The following is an 18,021-nucleotide window of genomic DNA, read 5'->3' as shown; positions in this document are numbered from 1 at the left end:
ATAAAGGAGGAAGATCCTGCAGCCCTAGCAGAGATGGCAGGGCATCTCTGGAGGTGCTCACAGTGCACAGAGGGCCAGGGGAAACAAGCCATGGCCCCATTTTACAATGACTCATTAATTAAGGGGTGAAAAATAGGTCAGAATGCTATTTCAAAATGTGGTGGCTCGTAGAGATCCAATAATATGCAAATCAGAATTTTGTGCTACAAAATAGCATCTTTCCATGTAAGTTTGGTGTGCTTACCTGGGCAGTTGTGGTAACAAAAATGCTATTAGTGAGCACAGTCTTTGAGCCCTGGGGCGTGACTTAGTGGTCCCAGGCACACAATTTCAATCAGTAATTTTGTGAGTCTTTTTTTTTTTTTTTTTTTGAGAAATATAAACGTGGCTCATTATTCCTATGGCCCTATGTTAATGCTGGCATGCTTTGCAAGAAATCTCATTACATTATTTATTTTGGAGTCTAAGTGCTTACTTTATAAAGAAGCTAAAATTTCACCTGTAGGAAAATTGGCACAATTTCTTATTTTACCATCCTCAGTGCCAAGAATAAAAAAGGCACTTTCTGTTTGGGTAATTTTGCACAGCAGGAACTTTAAATTATTTACAGCTTTCCTTATCTGGAACCAGAGGAAACACACCATTTTCCATGCCACAATTTATACTGTGAAATATTCATGGGGAAAAAAAGGGAGTAAATTACAGATGTGTGAGAATCAGAGGTAGAAGAAAGGAGTGTCAAAGAACCAGGGTGTCTTTCTCTTGCTGTAGCTGAGGTGGGGCTAAGGGACCCTGCCAGGGCAGCCAACATCAAGACAACTAGAAATTTTCTTGTTCTTGGCGGCTTCTGCAAAATGCTTCCCAAACAAGTGGCCATGAGTGACCAAAAGCTGGAATGAGATGAACAAAACCTGGGTGGGAAATCGGAAGCAGTGCTAGACAGAGGTCATAGCGGGTGGCTAAGGTTGCGGCAATAAGGTCGGACCAGGTTTTGTGGGAAGGGACAGCCAAGGACACAGGGCAGGGCATTTGTGTTCTTGGGGAGGCTGAAGGCGGTTTCTCTTCCTCCCTTCTGAGCCTTTTCATCACCCTCCCTTCCTACCGAATAGCGCTGCCCTGGAGGCATCCTCCAAACAGCGTTGCCAGATGGTAACCAGTCTTAGTCCCAACTGCTGATGAAGATTTTCACATCTTGGAACAGAACTGATCTGCTGTCAGTTTAGTTCATGAGAATGCGTCCATTGAGGCTGTGTTTCTGGACCGGCATGGCTAGAACTTCAACTTACAGTGGAGAGAGGGGTCCCTGTGCCGCTCTCTGGGCCCTCCTTCTGATTCCATTAATTGACTCAGTTCGACTAAACACAACAAGAATAGCAGTAACAGTTTACACTGACTGAGATGCATTCTCATGGATATCATGGAAGGACTTTCTCCCTTGATTCTCACCTCAGTGAAATACATAGACTAGTACACATTTGCAGTTAGAGAAACTGAAGCTTACACAGGTAGGAAGAGGTGTTAGCAGGATTCACACTAGACACCTGCCTGCAGAAACCACCTTCCCCACCACCCTGTGACGCTGAGGAACAGCAGCTTCTGTCTGATGTAACTCAAGAGGCTCGCCTTCGCCGTCCATTTGTCCTATTAATACCAACGGTGTTACGATTGCTAATAACAGAACATTTATTATGTTACAATTTTCAGAATGTTTTCTCATCACGTTCTCATTGGAACCTCGCAACAGGTAGAAGGATCAATATTCCCACCCTGCTTTATGGGCAAGTCGTGTAACTCGGGACGGTATGCCTAAGTTTACTTGCCAGATGAGCAAAAGGAAGAAATGCAGCCCTCTGACCATGAGGCCTGAGCATCTTTCCTTCCATCACAAGCCCAGCATACCTCTCCTGTCCCAGGACCTCCGTTTCCAGTAAAGTCAGGCATTAAATTTTGGGAACGAGTGCCGGGGTGTCAGGACTCCTGGTAAGGGGAGAACAGGGGTGGGCAGCTGGGCAGCAGAAGGTGTCAGATCATCTGTTCATTTCTTTGTGGGTCTCCACCCCAGCAAGGAGGCATGTTGGGGCTCAGGGCAAGACAGGCTTGAGTCTTGAAAAAAATCGCCCCCACTGAGGCTGGGCATCATTTCCTAGCAACTGTGCAGGGGACCTGCAGAGCAGTGCTTTAAACAGAGAGGGGCCAGTACAGAAGACCCATCCCACTAAGCCAAAGGCAGTGTAGCAATTGGCAAATGGGGATGAGAGGCAAAAAGCAACGGGGAGATAAGGGCCACCTGTCGGAGCAACAGGAGCTTCTTTGTGATTGTCGTTGTGATAAGAGAGTCTTTGTCTAAATAACAGCGGTTGAGACAGGCAGCAATGAAGAAACTCAGTTGGGAGGCCTTGGGAGATCCTGCCAAGCATGACCTTTGGGGCCGGCAGCATCCCACTGCATCACATACTGGGTCTCTTATCTGGGCCAAGGAATTTATTCCTCTTTGCTCCAAGTTGTCCATCTGAAAAACAGGAATAATATTTAATTCATGAAATTGTTCTGAGAATTAAATGTGATGATATACACAAACTGTCTAGAAGAGTGTCTGGCACATAGGAGAGCGTCAGTCCAGGCTATTTTCTGTCTTTCTTCGCTCTTCTTCTGCACGCAAATGCTGGGACTGAGATCATGACTCTATCCCAGGCTAGGATAAAGGACTTATTCCAAACCCAACAGTTGGCACATTCAGTAATCTGCTTGGTGGGGGTCCAGTGCAGGCAAGAAGAAAGATATCTTTCCTTTGTGAAACTTCTGATTTTCACTGGCTGGGAAGAAGCAAAGGTGAAAATAGTTAATCTACAGTCACAGCCCCAGATAAGAAAGAAAATTCCCCCTAGCTTGCAATATGTCTGGATACCTCCTCCAGTGGACAAGTCCTTCTAGCAGGTGGTTTACAAAGGACTCACCTAGATGGACCTAGAGATGATCACGTGAAGTGGATTAAGTCAGACAGAGAAAGACAAACATCATATGACATCACTTATATGTGGAATCTAAAAAAATGATCCAAATGAATTTATTTACAAAACAGAAATAGACTCACAGACATAGGAGATGAACTTATTGTTACCAAAGGAGGAAAGGGGGAGGGATAAATTGGGAATTTGGGATTAACAGATACACACCGCTATATATAATGTAGATAAATAACAAGGTCCTACTGTATAGCACAGGGAGCTATATTCTATATCTTGTCATAATCTATAATGGAAAAGAATTTGAAAAAGGATATATATACATACACACGCATATATACATATAATATATACAGTATACAAAAAGAATATATATATAACTGATATGTTTATATATATATATCACTTTCTGTACACCTGAAACTAACACAACATTGTAAGTTAACTATACTTCAATAAACAAATGATTAAAAAGAGAACTCACTTTATTGGAGATAACTAATCAATAATAAACTGCCAAAGAATCTATCTAAAGGCACTTCAAGAAAAAGAGGAAAAATGGCAGGTCAAGAACACTCAGCAGAAGAAAGTTGTCATGGAACAGATGGACTTTGAGGCTGAGCATCTCTTCAGAAAATCTGTGAAATGTTAATCTTAATTCAGTTATCATTATCAAGCAATGTAAAGTAAAATAAACAAAAAATCAGAGTTTCAAAAGCTCAGGGAAGAGATAGCAAGAGAGAGAAGGAAGTGAAATATGAGAGTGATACAGCATGGAGAGAAAACCAAATGTGTGTTGTTCCCAGTGTTTACAGGTGTTACCAGCGGGAGAGTTGGTTTGCAGGGCCGATGCATCACCGTGATGAAAGTAGAACCATCGCCAGTACTATTTAAATTATATCAGAGCACAGATAAACAAGAAAATCTTACTATGTATAAAAAATTGAAACACACATAGCTTTGTCATCAAAGGTAAAAAAATAGTACAAAACCCCAAAACCATAGGCAAATCTCACTTAGTGACATTAAGCATCACATTGGAGAAAACAATACCAAGAGAGTTCTGTCCAATATTAGGACATCTCTGAGTAATAATTCACCACATTAACAGAGCAAAAGAGAAAAAGTTTATAACCTTCCCCTTAGATGTTGAAGAGACAGTTGATAAATTCAACATCTACATTATTAATGAGAAAAGAATAGCTATTTACCTTCTCACCAATATGAAACATATCCGACTTAAGATATAACAACCAAATGCAACTTGTGATCTCTGATTGTTTCTTGCCATAAAAGCCATTTGGGATCAATTGGACATATTTGAAAATGAGCTGCATATTATAATTATTATCATGATTAATTTTGTTATGTTGGATAGTGATTTGTGTCTACGCAGAGGAATATCTTTATTTTTTTGGAGATCCATGACTTCTGTAATTTACTTTAAATTATCTGGATATAGATACAGATTGTGTGTGTGTGTGTGACAAATAAGATAGTGTGTTACTCGGTTACTGGGCTTATGATGCTTATTGTACTATACTTTTTAGTTTTCTGCATGTTTTAAAATATTCACAATCAAATATTTTAAAAATATTCATTTCAATCCAAAATCCACTCTAATGCTTCATAGGGAAACGTTGGAAGCATCCCCGTAGAGTCAGGAATACAACAAAAGAATGTTGAATATTACCATTCTGTTTTAATCTGGGGCTAATGGTCAATTCAATTAGAAGGGAGAAAGAAATAAGGGGTGGATGAAGTAACTTTGTATTATGGGAAAAAGTGGAAAACCAAGAGGAAACATTTGAAAAGCAATTACATGCCATAAGAGAAACCAGAAAGTGTCAGAATAAAACTGTTAATATACAGGTACAAACTGCTGTCTTATACACAGCAAAGAGAGGTTAGTTACAGTGGAAGAAAAAAGCCATTTATGACATCAAAAAAAAAAAATGACGTAACTGGGGATAAACTTCCCAAGAGATGGTGAAGATCATGATGGAGGAAATGTTCCAAAACTATGAAAGAATGCTACAGGCTTGATAAATGGAAAAGCACACTTTGTGCTGAGACAGAACTCAGGTTTACAGAGTTGTCAATTCTCCCTTAGTTAATCTACATTTAACATAATCAAAATAAAAACCTAATAGCAATTTCTGAAGAGAGAAATAAGCTTTCTGAAAAAGAATTTTTAAATAAAGGTGCAACAATTCAGTCAATGTTGCTGGCATTAGAAAAGACAAATAATTGGAAAAGCACCTCATATGTAGACAATTAGATATAAGAATTTAAAGACGGTATTTTAAATTAGAGAGGAAAATGTTAACTATTAATTAATCATTATGGAGATAACTAGACAGTATTTGGAAAAAATAGATTATAGAAAACAAATTGTCAATAGCTCAAGCTATTAATATAAAAAAGGAAACAATGAAAACACTAAAAGAAAATACAAAATGAGGAATTTCTCTGTAAGTATTACACAAGGCATAACTTGATAAATTCAACTCCATAACGCTCTGAATTGGGAAAAACTTCACGAAGAAATTCAAAACACAAATGGCAATCTTGCAAAAAAAATTTTTGCAATTTTTATCATGATCAAAGGGTTAATTTTTCTAACAAAGCAATGGAAAAGATGCTTACAATAAAATAGAAATTGAGTAAGGGATATTTACAAAGATAGTTTCCACATTCCTCCCAACACAAATACAAATACTAACTTCCAGACACATGGAAATATGTTCCTTTTCACTTAATTCATTCTTTAACACAAAAATAAACTCAAAATGGATTAAAAACCTAAATGTAAGACCAGATACTATAAAACTCTTAGAGGAAAAAATAGGAAGAACACTCTTTGACATAAATCTCAGCAATGTCTTTTTTGAGCCATCTCCTAGAGTAATGGAAATAAAAACAAAAATAAACAAATGGGACCTAATTAAACTCAAAAGCTTTTGCACAGCAAAGGAAACCACAGACAAAATGTAAAAGCAACCCACAGTATGGGAGAAAATATTTGCAAATGATGCAACCGACCAGGGATTAGTCTCCAAAATTTACAAACGCCTCATGTGGCCCAAAAGCAAAAAAACAAACAACCCAATTGAAAAACGGGCAGAAGACTTAAATAGACATTTCTCCAAAGAAGACACACAGATGGCCAGGAGGCACATGGAAAGATGCTCAACATCTCTAATTATCGGAGAAATGCAAATCAAAACTGCAATGAGGAATCACCTCACACCAGTCAGAATGGCCATCATCAAAAAACCTACAAACAATAAATGCTGGAGTGGGTGTGGAGAAAAGGGACCCCTCCCACACTGTTGGTGGGAATGTAAATTGGTGCAGCCACTATGGAGAACTGTTTGGAGGTTCCTCAAAAAACTAAAAGTAGAATTATCATATGACCCAGCAATCCCACTCCTGGGCATATATCTGGAGAAAAACATGGGATACATGCACTCCAATGTTCACTGCAGTGCTGTTTACAATAGTCAGGACATGGAAACAACCTAAATGTCCATTGACAGATGAATGGATAAAGCAGATGTGGTGCATATATACAATGGAATATTACTCAGCCATAAAAAATAATGAAATAATGCCATTTGCAGCAACATAGATGTACCTGGTGATTATCATACTAAGTGAAGTAAGTCAGGCAGAGAAGGACAAATATATGATATTGTTTATATGCAGAATCTTAAAATAATGGTACAAATGAACTTATTTACAAAACAGAAACAGACTCAAAGAACTTAGGAAACAAACGTATGGTTACCGGGGGAAGGGTGGGGGAGGGATAGACTGGGAGTTTGGGATTGACATACACACACTGCTGTGTTTAAAATGGATAACCAATAGGGACCTAATGTATAGCACTGGGAACTCTGCTCAGTATTCTATAAGAACATAAATGGGAAAAGAATTTGAAAAAGAATAGATACATGTATATGTATAAACGAATCACTTTGCTGTACACCTGAAACTAACACAACATTGTTAGTCAACTATGCTCCAACATAAAATAAAAATTAAAAAAAGATGATAGGAAAAAAAAGAATCATGCAAATTGAAACTACATCCAGATTCTGTTGTTCACCAACCAAACTGACATGGACCACAGACATCACCACCTGTTGGGGAAAATCGAGGAAAGAGACAGGCTCTTGTATTGTGGCCGGAATTATCACTTGGCACACCTTCTGAAGGCAAATTTGGTAATATTTATGATAAAAGTTAATTATGTTAAATTATATTTACTTATAATTATGTATTTGTAATATTTCATATATTAATATCTCTAATAATGTGTTAATATTATACATTTATAATACTCAATTACAAAATAAAAGTGCAGCTCTCTTTTGACTTGGAAATTTGTCTTCTAGTCATTTATCTATAGATATTTTCACACATATATAAATTCATATCTGAGCAAGGCCTTGCAAGACTTTTTTTTTCATAATATAAAGCTGGTAGGAAAAAAAGGAAACAAAGAAACCCTAGACAGCTTATTCAGGAAACAGGTAAAGCCATGCTGACTCATTGGTTTAGCGGCAGCAGTTTAAAAGGGTGAGGTACGTCTTTGTTCCCGACATTGAGACGTCTCCAAAATAAATATGAAGTGAAAAAAAAAATCAAGAGGGAGAATATTGTGCTGGGCTCTGTGTGTACAGTTTTCACTGCAACGATTTTCTCGCATGAAGTACAGAATATCCCTTTCTGTGAGGAGATGCCAGCAGCTGGTAAGTGTGCTTGCCTCTGGGGTAAGACTGGGAAGAAGCCGTTGGAGAGAATCTTGCATCCTCCTGTATAACATTTTTTATCCTAAGTTTTGTATCTTTTGCACATATTATTTATTCCAATTGTGAACACGATGTTGAAGATGATGCCTATGAGAACAAACACTACCATTTACTACGTGCCGGACACTGCTCTGAGTGTTTCAGAAACATCAACTCACAGCATCCTGGCCACAGCTTAGGAAGGAAGGGACTTTACAATGATGAAACAAAGTGCAAGGCACACAGCCTGCTAAGTGAGCAGCAGGAATGGAACTCTTCCAGCCATTTGCCTCTGAGTCTCTGTCTTATCAAATGTTTGTGGAGGAAACACCCAAAGAATGGGGAGTTTTTCTACAGTCAATGATAAAGATAAGGAAGGGGATACAGATGATGGAAAGCTAGTGCCCGAGAGGTGTGAGGAGATGGGGTCCAGGACTCAAGGCAAGGATGGACCTGGTTCGGAAAGAAGGACCCCCTCCACTGAGAAGGGAAGGGTCCTGTAGACTGGTGCTGTCAGCACATGATTTGCATGGCTGACATCAGACATTTCAATGTCAATACCAAAGACTTACCTCATCCCTTTAAACTGCTGCCACTAAATAAATGTGTCCTCGTGGATTTATGAGTTTCTTAATGTAGGTATTTAGGGTTTGCTTGTTTTTCTACTAACTTCCTATCATATTTTTATTGTATTTTATGTATTATACATTACTGTTATATTTTTATTTATATTTTACCTAAAACATAATCATATATTTTAGATGATTGTATGGACTCAGTAGTGAGAGGGGTGGTTCAAGAACTTGAAGACTAGCCCTGCAAATCAAAACCACATGAGAGAAAGCTTCACCCCCACCAGGCTGGCTAGAATCCGAAAGAGACAATAACAGGTGTCAGCCAGCCAGGATGTGGAACAATTGCAACCCTCATCCACCGCAGGTGGGAATGTAAACGGGCACAGCCACTTTGAAAACATCCTGGCAGTTCTTCAAGTGCCTAAACGTAGAGTCACCATGTGAGTCAGCAATCCCATGCCTAGTGCACACCCAAGAGAAATAAAAACACACGTCCACACGGAAATCTGCACCCAAATGTTTATAGTGGCTTCCCCATAATAGCAGAAAGTAAAAACAAGGCAAATGTCCATCACTGATAAAGAGATAAATAAAATGACGTCTATTCACACAGTGGAATATTATTCTGCCGTAAAAAAGGAAAGAAGTACTAACACATGGTACAAATTGGATGAATCTTGAAAACATTCTGCTGAGTGAAAAAAGCCAGTGACAAAGACCACATATGGTATGATCCCACTTTTATGAAGCATCCAGAATGGGCAGCTATGTAAATACATAAAGGAGATTAGCAGTTGCCTAGTCTGGGGATGGGGTAAGGGGTGAATGGGGAGGGAGTGTTTAATGCATCCAGGGTTTCTTTTCAGGGTGATGAAAATATTCTGATTGATCAAGGTGATGGTGGCACAATTCTGTGAATATACTAAAACCACTGAATTGTACATTTCAAATGGGCAAATTGTATGGTGTGTAAATCATATCTCCATAAGCAACTTCTGATTTCTCCGTGAAATAGGTGGTGAGGCTGTCTGCTAAGAACCCAGGGTAGGTGGTGGGGAGCAGCCTTAGGGAGGGAGGCAAAGGTTTGCAAGAGCTGTTGTGGGGATGAGCGGGGACTCTGACCCGCGGCCTGAGAAGGACGCAGGGCTGCATCCTAGGGCTCACAGCCGCAGCAATCCTTGCAGGCCCGTGGTTTCTCCAGCAGCCCTCAGCAGGTTAGGTACAGGTGCGTCCTCTGAGTTGAGTTTTAGACAGAAGCTCCAACAATGCAGGTTTTTACTTCACTCGCTGAACATTGTGTGTCTCCTGCAGGGATGGCTGGGTGGAGCCCTGCCTGGGGGCACCACAGCCTGAGAACACAGTCATTGCCACCTCCACTGTCCCCTGGGGGTGGTACACCCCCTACTCTGCCCATCTGCCCAGATTCCTTCCTAGTGGTAATCATTACAGTGAAAAAAAAAATACACGGTGCACCGATTTTGTTCCCGGAACTGTGATCCCTTGCGCACAGATTGACGTTTCCACAGCAAGAGGAGTGTTGTTATAGCCACTTTATGGACGATGGACCAAGACTCAGGTATTAGGTGATCTACTCAGACCTCCTCCATCTGCAGTCTGAGGTGGGGTCTGAGGTGGGTCCCCCTCCTCATTGGTAGGATTTCCACCGTCCCACGTCCTACACCCCCCTTCATGCTGACCACCCGCGTGTGTCAGGAGCCCAGCTTGGCGGTGAGAATACAGAGATGGCCTCAAGGAACCTGCAGACCAGGCAGGAGTCCTGGTCCTCCCGCGTGGCACCAGTCACGGCAGGCCACCTGCACGGGAAACAGGACTGTTTCACACGGCTGTTTGACTTGGAGAACGTTTTGACACAGAGGTTTTGATGCTGTGGTGTGACATTAGTTGGGTCACCACGTCCCTGTCAACGTAAAAATCACTGTTGTTTAAATTCTAAAAACTGCTTACAACAGGCATTCCCGGACCTGACTACATCCCTGACTCCCACCCTTGCTGAACGGTATTTCCATTTTCTACAGCAGCAATTTCTACAGCCTTTCTTTTCTTTTTCTCCTCGGAAGGTATTGCTTTTATGATCAGAAAAGTAAATGAGGATTTTTTACAAGTTTATTAGAACTAGACTCATTTCTAAGGAATGTCAGCCTAGTCGCCCCAAATCATACGTCTTAAAGAGATTTTTATGATATTAAATACATTACTCAGAGTATAGAGAAGGCATTCAGTTACTGAATTGAGGATTTCCTGCCATATCTAGACTCAGAATAAAGAATAATTTTGTGGCAAAAATTTTCTTTTCTTCTTATTCTTCAGGCCCAGTGGCTAATGTAGATTTAGTCAGTTAAAAAAAAGGGAGCATAATTGTGAAACCAAGACAAAGCAAGATTTACAGCGTAGATGATTGATTTTTTTTTCTGTTTTTTAATAACATTTGTTTTTATTTTTTTATTGTATTATTTTTATTGTTATTATTTTTTAAAGTGAATATACAACTTGTTTAACATTCAAACGTCATTAAGACATGTGCAATATGGCAATTTTACTAGGGGTTTAGCCCTACCTAGGATGCTTGCTTGCTGGGGCTTAGCAACAGGGTCCAGTTCACACTTAGCACTAATTAAACACTTTATTGAATAAACATAACACCAAACAAAATGCATTCAAGTGCTTTCTAAAAAAAAATCAATTTTAAAGCCTTTCTATTCAGGCTAATGACAAACACAATAAAGGCAGATATGCTAGTTTAACATAATTGGCTGATTTTATGCAGCACTTATATCTTTTGGTCCACAAGTATATTATTAAATGATAGAGAACATCTAATACAACCATTTCTACAGAACTAGGAAATAAATTTCTAAGAAAGAAAGATTTTACAGACCCCATCTTTTATACCCAACCCCAACAGTCTAATTCTAAAGAGGATAAAGCCAATGACTTTCCTCGCAAGAGCTCACGACTAATGTCGCTTTGCTATCAAAATCTGTATTTCTGATCCGTTATGGGCATTGAGACAAGATTCAAATATTCCCAAAGGAAGAAGCACAATGCACGTTGTGGTCACCTGTTCAGCAACAGCGAGCATTGCATTCAAAACAGTCTCATCCCAGGAATTAAATAAGGTCAGCCACATTCATTGGCATTTCCTCCACTGTAGTTTTGTAGAGAGTCTCAGTGTCATGAAGAATCCTCTTGTCTTCTTCAGTAACAAAGTATATAGCCACACCTTTCCTCCCAAATCGACCCCCGCTGCCAATTCTGTGAATATAATTTTCACGATTGGTAGGTAGATCATAGTTTATAACCAATGACACGTGTTGCACATGAATCCCACGAGCCAACAAGTTAGTAGCAATCAGAACACGGCTTGACCCTGATCGGAATTCCCTCATGATAACATCTCTTTCCTGCTGGTCCATGTCACCATGCAGAGCAGGAACTGTAAAGTCCCTGGCATGCATTTTCTCAGTGAGCCAGTCCATCTTGCGCCTTGTATTGAGAAAAATAACATCCTGTGTAATCGTCAGTGTCTCATACAAGTCACAAAGTGCATCCAACTTCCATTCCTCTCTTTCAACATGAATATAAAACTGTTTGATTCCTTCAAGGGTCAATTCTTCCTTTTTCACCAGAATTCGAATTGGATCTCTCATGAATTTTTTTGGTCACTTCCAACACATCCATTGGTATCATGGCAGAAAGCAACACCACCTGAATACTTGTATTTAATTTTTGGAAAATCTCACAGATTTGATCCTTAAACCCTCGGCTCAGCACTTCATCTGCTTCATCCAAAACAAACATTTTGATCCATTTTGGAGAAAGGTATCTTCTGTTTAACATATCAAACACCACATATTGTTGTTGGTACACCAGGGGGAGTGTTTGATATGTTAAACAGAACAGTTGCTTTTAGATGATACATTTTTTATAGTTTTTAGATGATTCATTTGCGCAATGTTTATAAAATACAAAAGAGGTGAGATTTTCCTCCACATCCGTCCTCCAGCCACCCAGCTCCCTTCCCCTAGAGGCAGCGAACGAGGTTACCAGAATCCAGCCAACGCTATTATACACACACATAAGCAAATGGTTAGGTGTGAGTATATATATATGTCTCCATTTCATGCTTTGCTTTCAGTGTTTTCCCTGAATCCTGCTATAATGAATGATCTTCTACAAACTGACATCAGCTAATCTAAGATGCTTTGATAATAAAGACACCCTGTTATTTCATGTGCCATTAACAAAGAAAACATGCTGCAGCATCAATTATAAAACTCATTTCAATTTCCAAGATGCATCTTAAAAATTGATAAAATATAGCATATTGTCACTCAGGACTGTAGGATAAACTCTCAGGAGTGGAACTGCAAGTTCAAAATGCAGGTTTATTTGTGATTTTAAAACTCCCAGTTGCGCGCACCAAGACTCTGCCGCCCATTTACCCTGAACCACCCAGTAAACGAAAAGGCCACATTCCTGCCTTCCCCTCTCAAATTCAGCATGTAAACAAAGGCAAAAAATTTTTCGACCCAATAGATTGAAAAAGGGTATGACAATATAGTTTCATTTTGCACCTTTTTCTATAGGCAGTGACACTGAACTTTGCTGAAGAACTGACAGTTGAGGTTTTGTTTTGTTTTCTGAGAATTGTTATTATCTTTGCTCATTTTCCCATTGACTTGTTAGCTTTATAAATGTTTTTTCCATTTTCAGGAAGTTAGCCCTCTGTGGTATGAGCTGCAAATTTTTTCAGAGTTTTCCATGTGTCTTGTACTTTGATTATGGTGTTTGGTTGTGCAGATTAAAAAAAAACTTTCATGTAGTCACATTTCTCCATCTTCTCTTTTATGGCTTCTAGGCTTGTTATACTTAAAGAGGCCTTTTGAACTTTAAGATAATTAAATACTATTCATCCACACTTATTTATGATACTTTTATAATTTCTATTTTTTAAAACAAATCTCTGGAATTTATTTTGATTTATGATTTTAAGTATAGATTCATATTTTTTTTTCTGAATGGTTATCAGGTTTCCCCTATGATATGAAATGTCCACCTTAAACATATAATAAAGTCCCACATGCATTCAGATCTATTTTTGGAATCCTCCCAGGTTCTTATTTGCATTCCCCCTGGAATTTTGTATATTTCTACTGCATTCTACCCATTGGCTTTTGGACTAGACCACGTTTTTTTTTTGTTTTGTTTTGTTTGCCCATAAAATAATACCCTTCCTCAACTCTACACTGCCCCACATCTAAGTTTATCCTTTTTCACCTTCTTATTGCCAAGCTTCTGGAAAGAAAAAAATTATACTTTCTGCCTCTTTTCCTTGACTTTCGCTTTGCTCCTCAGTTCTCTGCTACTTGGATCTCACCCAACATTGCATTGAAATAGTTCTTATTAAAGCCATCAATAACCTGCAGCTCTCCTCTTACTTAAACCTCATGGGAGCTTTCAGTGCTGGTGACTTCCTGCAGCAGCCTCCGTTCTGAGCTCTGTAGCATCACACCTGCATTTCCTCTCAATCTGCAGGCTTGCCCTTATCTGGCCATTGTATGTAGTTTTTCAAGGCTCAGACCTAACTCTTCTCTCACTGTATGCTCGCTCCCTAGGGAAGCTCTCCCATGCCCACAGCTGCTTTTCAACTACGAACCAATAACTCACGACTTCATTTCCCCACCCCTGGTCTTCCTCTGTGCTCCAGATGTGTGCATCTAGTTGTTAACTGGGCATCTCCGCTTGGAGGTTTTGTTGACATGTCTGATTCTATTTCATGATCCCAACCACTTACCGCCCCTGTCCATGAGGGAGTGATTCTCTACTGTGCTTCCTCTCTAAGTGAGTGACAGACCATCTATCTAGTTATGCAAGTGAAGCTTCTAGAATCATTCCAAAACCTCTCTTTCTGTGTCACTTGGGTGCCGGAGTTGGCTTGTACTGACTTGTGACAGCTGATGGTTAAATTTTCCACAATTCTGTGAGCTGATTGTTAAATATCAAATTCTAAAAATTTAATGATCAAAAATAAATGATATTCACAGAAAGACAAATGCCATATGATATCACTTATATGTGGAATCTTAAAAAAAGGATACAGATGAACTTATTTATAAAACAGAAGTAGAGTCACGGATGTAGAAAACAAACTTATGGTTACCATGGGATAAGTGGGGGAAGGGATAAATTGGAAGATTGGGACTGATATATACACAGCACTGCATGTAAAATAGACAGCAAATAAGAGCCTACTGTATATACAGCACAGGGAAATCTACTCAATTACTCTGTAATGGCTTATATGGGAAAAGAATCTTAAAAAGAGTGGATATTTGTGTACGTACAACTGATTCACTTTGCTGTACGCCTGAAACTAACAACATTGTAAATCAACTATATTCCAATAAAAATTTCAAAGAAATAGGTGACGTTAACATACAAGTAAACAAATGATACTAAAGCAAAGGTAGTAAATATTCAAAACCGCCACTCCTGATTTTAGCACACTTTACTATTAGCTATGCTCTCGAGACTACTGTGGTTCACCCATGGTTCCTGCATGGTGGAAATCCTACCCTGCTTCTGTCCCTCCCCTCCCCTGCTTTCAGTGATGTCACATGGGCAGCGGGAAATCTGCCACCGTGAGGACAGTTTCACCATGGAAACCAGCAAATGTTACCAACTGGAGCTTGATGTATTGCTCTGTTAGTTGTCTACAGCTAATGAAGAGTTGGAGGAAACGTATTAACATTTAAACTTGAAAGTGTATCATGCCTTTAGCCATCATGGTGAGAATAACTTAAAAATTTGAGAAACTAGTCTCCCATTATTATTAGCCCACTCAGCAAAGAAACAGGTCAGGTTATTGAGCAAGGAGTGAAGTTCTCATACACATCTTCATTACTTCACCTTTGTCTCCCTCATAAACAAAAATATCACCCAGTATTCGTGTCAGAAATTTCATCCGTTGAAACACAGTTTCTCTGTACATGTGAGTTCTGCCAAAATAAATAAAAACATATTGTGAGAATCAACTTGTTATGTGGAACTTAGAATCCATTTGCTATGTGGAATTAACAATAAAGAATATTATATATGGTATTACTGTTTGTAAATTGTGTGCTACAGTCCTTTATGAGAATAAAATTCACTACTTTAGTCCAGCCATTACCATCTCTCAAACGAGTTACTGTGTTAGGCCAGTCTCCACTCTTACCCACCCCCTGCCAATCTTCTTAAAGTCCAAATGTGATCACTCACCTTTTGTCCCAATGACTACTTGACTGAGGGCCTACTACGTAGGCGACTCTAAAAGCTGGAGTAAGCAGCAGTGGATGCAGCGGACATAAATCCCTGTCCTCGTGGAAACTGCCCTCTGGAGAATTAGAAATTAACAAGGGCTGTAGAGAAAAATAGAGCGGAGTGGGGACTGGAGAGGGCAGGTAGATTTGCAGAAAAATTATACAAATTGCACAGGACAGTGCAGCTGTGTACCATTGCCCCAGGAACCTGCTCCAGCTCTACGCTGGTGCCCCCTCGGAACCCTTGACCTCGGTTGCAGGTCTCCCCCCGCCGTCCCACCTCTGGCAGCTTTCCCTCTTCGCTCCTCCCAGTTCCCACCATTGAGAACCCAGCCTGGGCGAGGGCCTCCGGCTTCTGGTTTGCTTGGGAAAAGAATTGGAATGAAACTCTGGCGCCTTGTTCTTTTTTCGAGTAAAATGTGTTACCCAGCAGATTGCTAGAGGGGAAAAGTCTAGGGGGAACCAGAATGTCATTGAGAGCGCACATATTTTAAACGAGGGAGGTGGAATTATACTGTGCTGCGTGATGACTGTGTCACAGAAGTCGTGTCTTATGCAAGTGAGCCTTTCTTTCAGGCTGTTCCTCTGTTATCAGAGGAGGAACCAAGACCAGCGGACCTGGGATTGTCTTGGCTAGTGAGAAGAGGCGCCTTTTCTTCCACAGTGGCTGAGAAGGTAGGTTCTTTTTCTATTGCTGCTGTACCAAATTACCATTGACTTGGTGGCTTCTAACACAAATCTATCACAGTAAATCCCCTACGTACGAACGAGTTCTATTCAGAGAGCCTGTTCGTAAGTCCAATTTGTTCGTAAGTCCTACAAAATTAGCCTAGGTACCCAACTAACACAATCGGCTATACAGTACTGCACGGTAATAGGTGTATAATACTTTTCACACAAATAATACATAAAAAACAGATAAATAAAAAATAAAGAAAACATTCTTAATCTTACAGTTCAGGACCTTGAAAAGTACAGTGGTGCAGTACAACAGCCAGCATCCAGGGGCTGGCATCGAGTGAACAGGCAAGAAGAGCTACTGGCTGGAGGAGGGAGAGGAGGTGGGAGATGGTAGAGCTGAAGGACGGTCAGCAACAGGAGACGGAGGGCCAGCTGCACGTTCACTCACCCTCACGTTGATGGAAGGCACGTTCGCATCTTTGAAAGTTCGCAGCTTGAAAGTTTGTATATAGGGGACTTACCGCACACCACGGCTCTGTAGATCAGAAACCTAGCACGGCATGGCTGGATTCTTTTCTTGGGGCCCCACGAAGCCAAATTCAAGGTGTTGGCCAGGCTGGATTTTTATCTGGAGGCTCTAGGGAAGAATCCTCTTCCAGGCTTACTCAGGAGATGGGAGGATTCAGTTCCATGTATTTGCAAGACAGAGCCCCCCTTTCCTTGTTGCTAGTATCCTCGATTTCTAGAGGCAACCACATTTTTTAGTCCATGGCTCCCTCCCTCTCCAAAGCCAGCAACACCCTGTCGAATGCTTGTCAAGTTTCAAATCTCTCTGTCTTCCTCCTCTGCCTTTTTAAAGGGTCATGTGGTTACACTGAGCCACCAGGACAACCCAGCATACTCTATCTTAAGGTCACTGTATTAGTAGCCTTAATTCCATCTGAAAAGTCCCTTTTGCTTCCTCATATGATGTATTCACGGTTGTAACACCAGGGGTCAAAGTCATGGGGGCCAAAATTCTGCCTGTCACCGTCTGCCCTCTGGTTTCCAAGATCCAGGCTCATCCCTCACACTCCCTAGAGCCCGCAAAGATCTCATCCCATCCCAGCATCAATTCCAAATCCAGAATCTCATCTAAATCTTATCCGTGTGAAAGTGTCAGAGCTCGTCATCTAAATCGGGTGCAGATGAGCAAGCCATTAAGTACAGCTCCTGGGCGCAATTCCAATCTACACACCTGTGTTTCCTTTCCCCAAGATACAACAGTGGGACAGGCACAGGTTAACAGCTACAGGCATTCCTGTTCAAAATGATGGAAAATGGAGGGTTAGAAGAAGTCACCAATCCAAAGCAATTTTGAAATCTAGCCAGGCAAACTTGACTAGACTTCGAGGCCCTGGAATACTTTTCCATGGCTCTCAGCTCTGCCTCTGGGCTCTCAGTTTTGTCCTGAGTCGTCTTTCCTTTCTCAAAAAAGTTAGCAACGCTTTCAGCTGAGCTGTTTGATTAACCTGTTTCCTGCCAGTAGGAGCAGAGGTGGGGGAGGGGTGGGCAGGGCAGGCAGGCAGCTGAACAGCTTCCTTTGATTTCATCCCCTGTCCCTTTTGGTCCAAACCGGCAGTGCTTCTGCGGATATGAAATTATTCAGAACTCCATGGGCCTCCTGGGAGTGTCACAGGGG

The 18,021-nt window shown here is 40.5% G+C and overlaps 1 pseudogene; it reads right to left on the bottom strand.

Annotated features, from left to right (window-relative positions):
- Positions 1-11,465: 11,465 nt before the first annotated feature.
- LOC130830342 (eukaryotic initiation factor 4A-II-like) lies at positions 11,466-12,171 on the bottom strand (annotated as a pseudogene).
- Positions 12,172-18,021: the final 5,850 nt, after the last annotated feature.

This window comes from Hippopotamus amphibius, chromosome 10 (assembly GCF_030028045.1).
Source record: "Hippopotamus amphibius kiboko isolate mHipAmp2 chromosome 10, mHipAmp2.hap2, whole genome shotgun sequence".
NCBI classification, from domain to species: Eukaryota; Metazoa; Chordata; class Mammalia; order Artiodactyla; family Hippopotamidae; genus Hippopotamus; species Hippopotamus amphibius.
The sequence above is the reverse complement of the archived record's forward strand: the minus strand, read 5'-3'. Positions and strand labels throughout refer to the sequence as shown.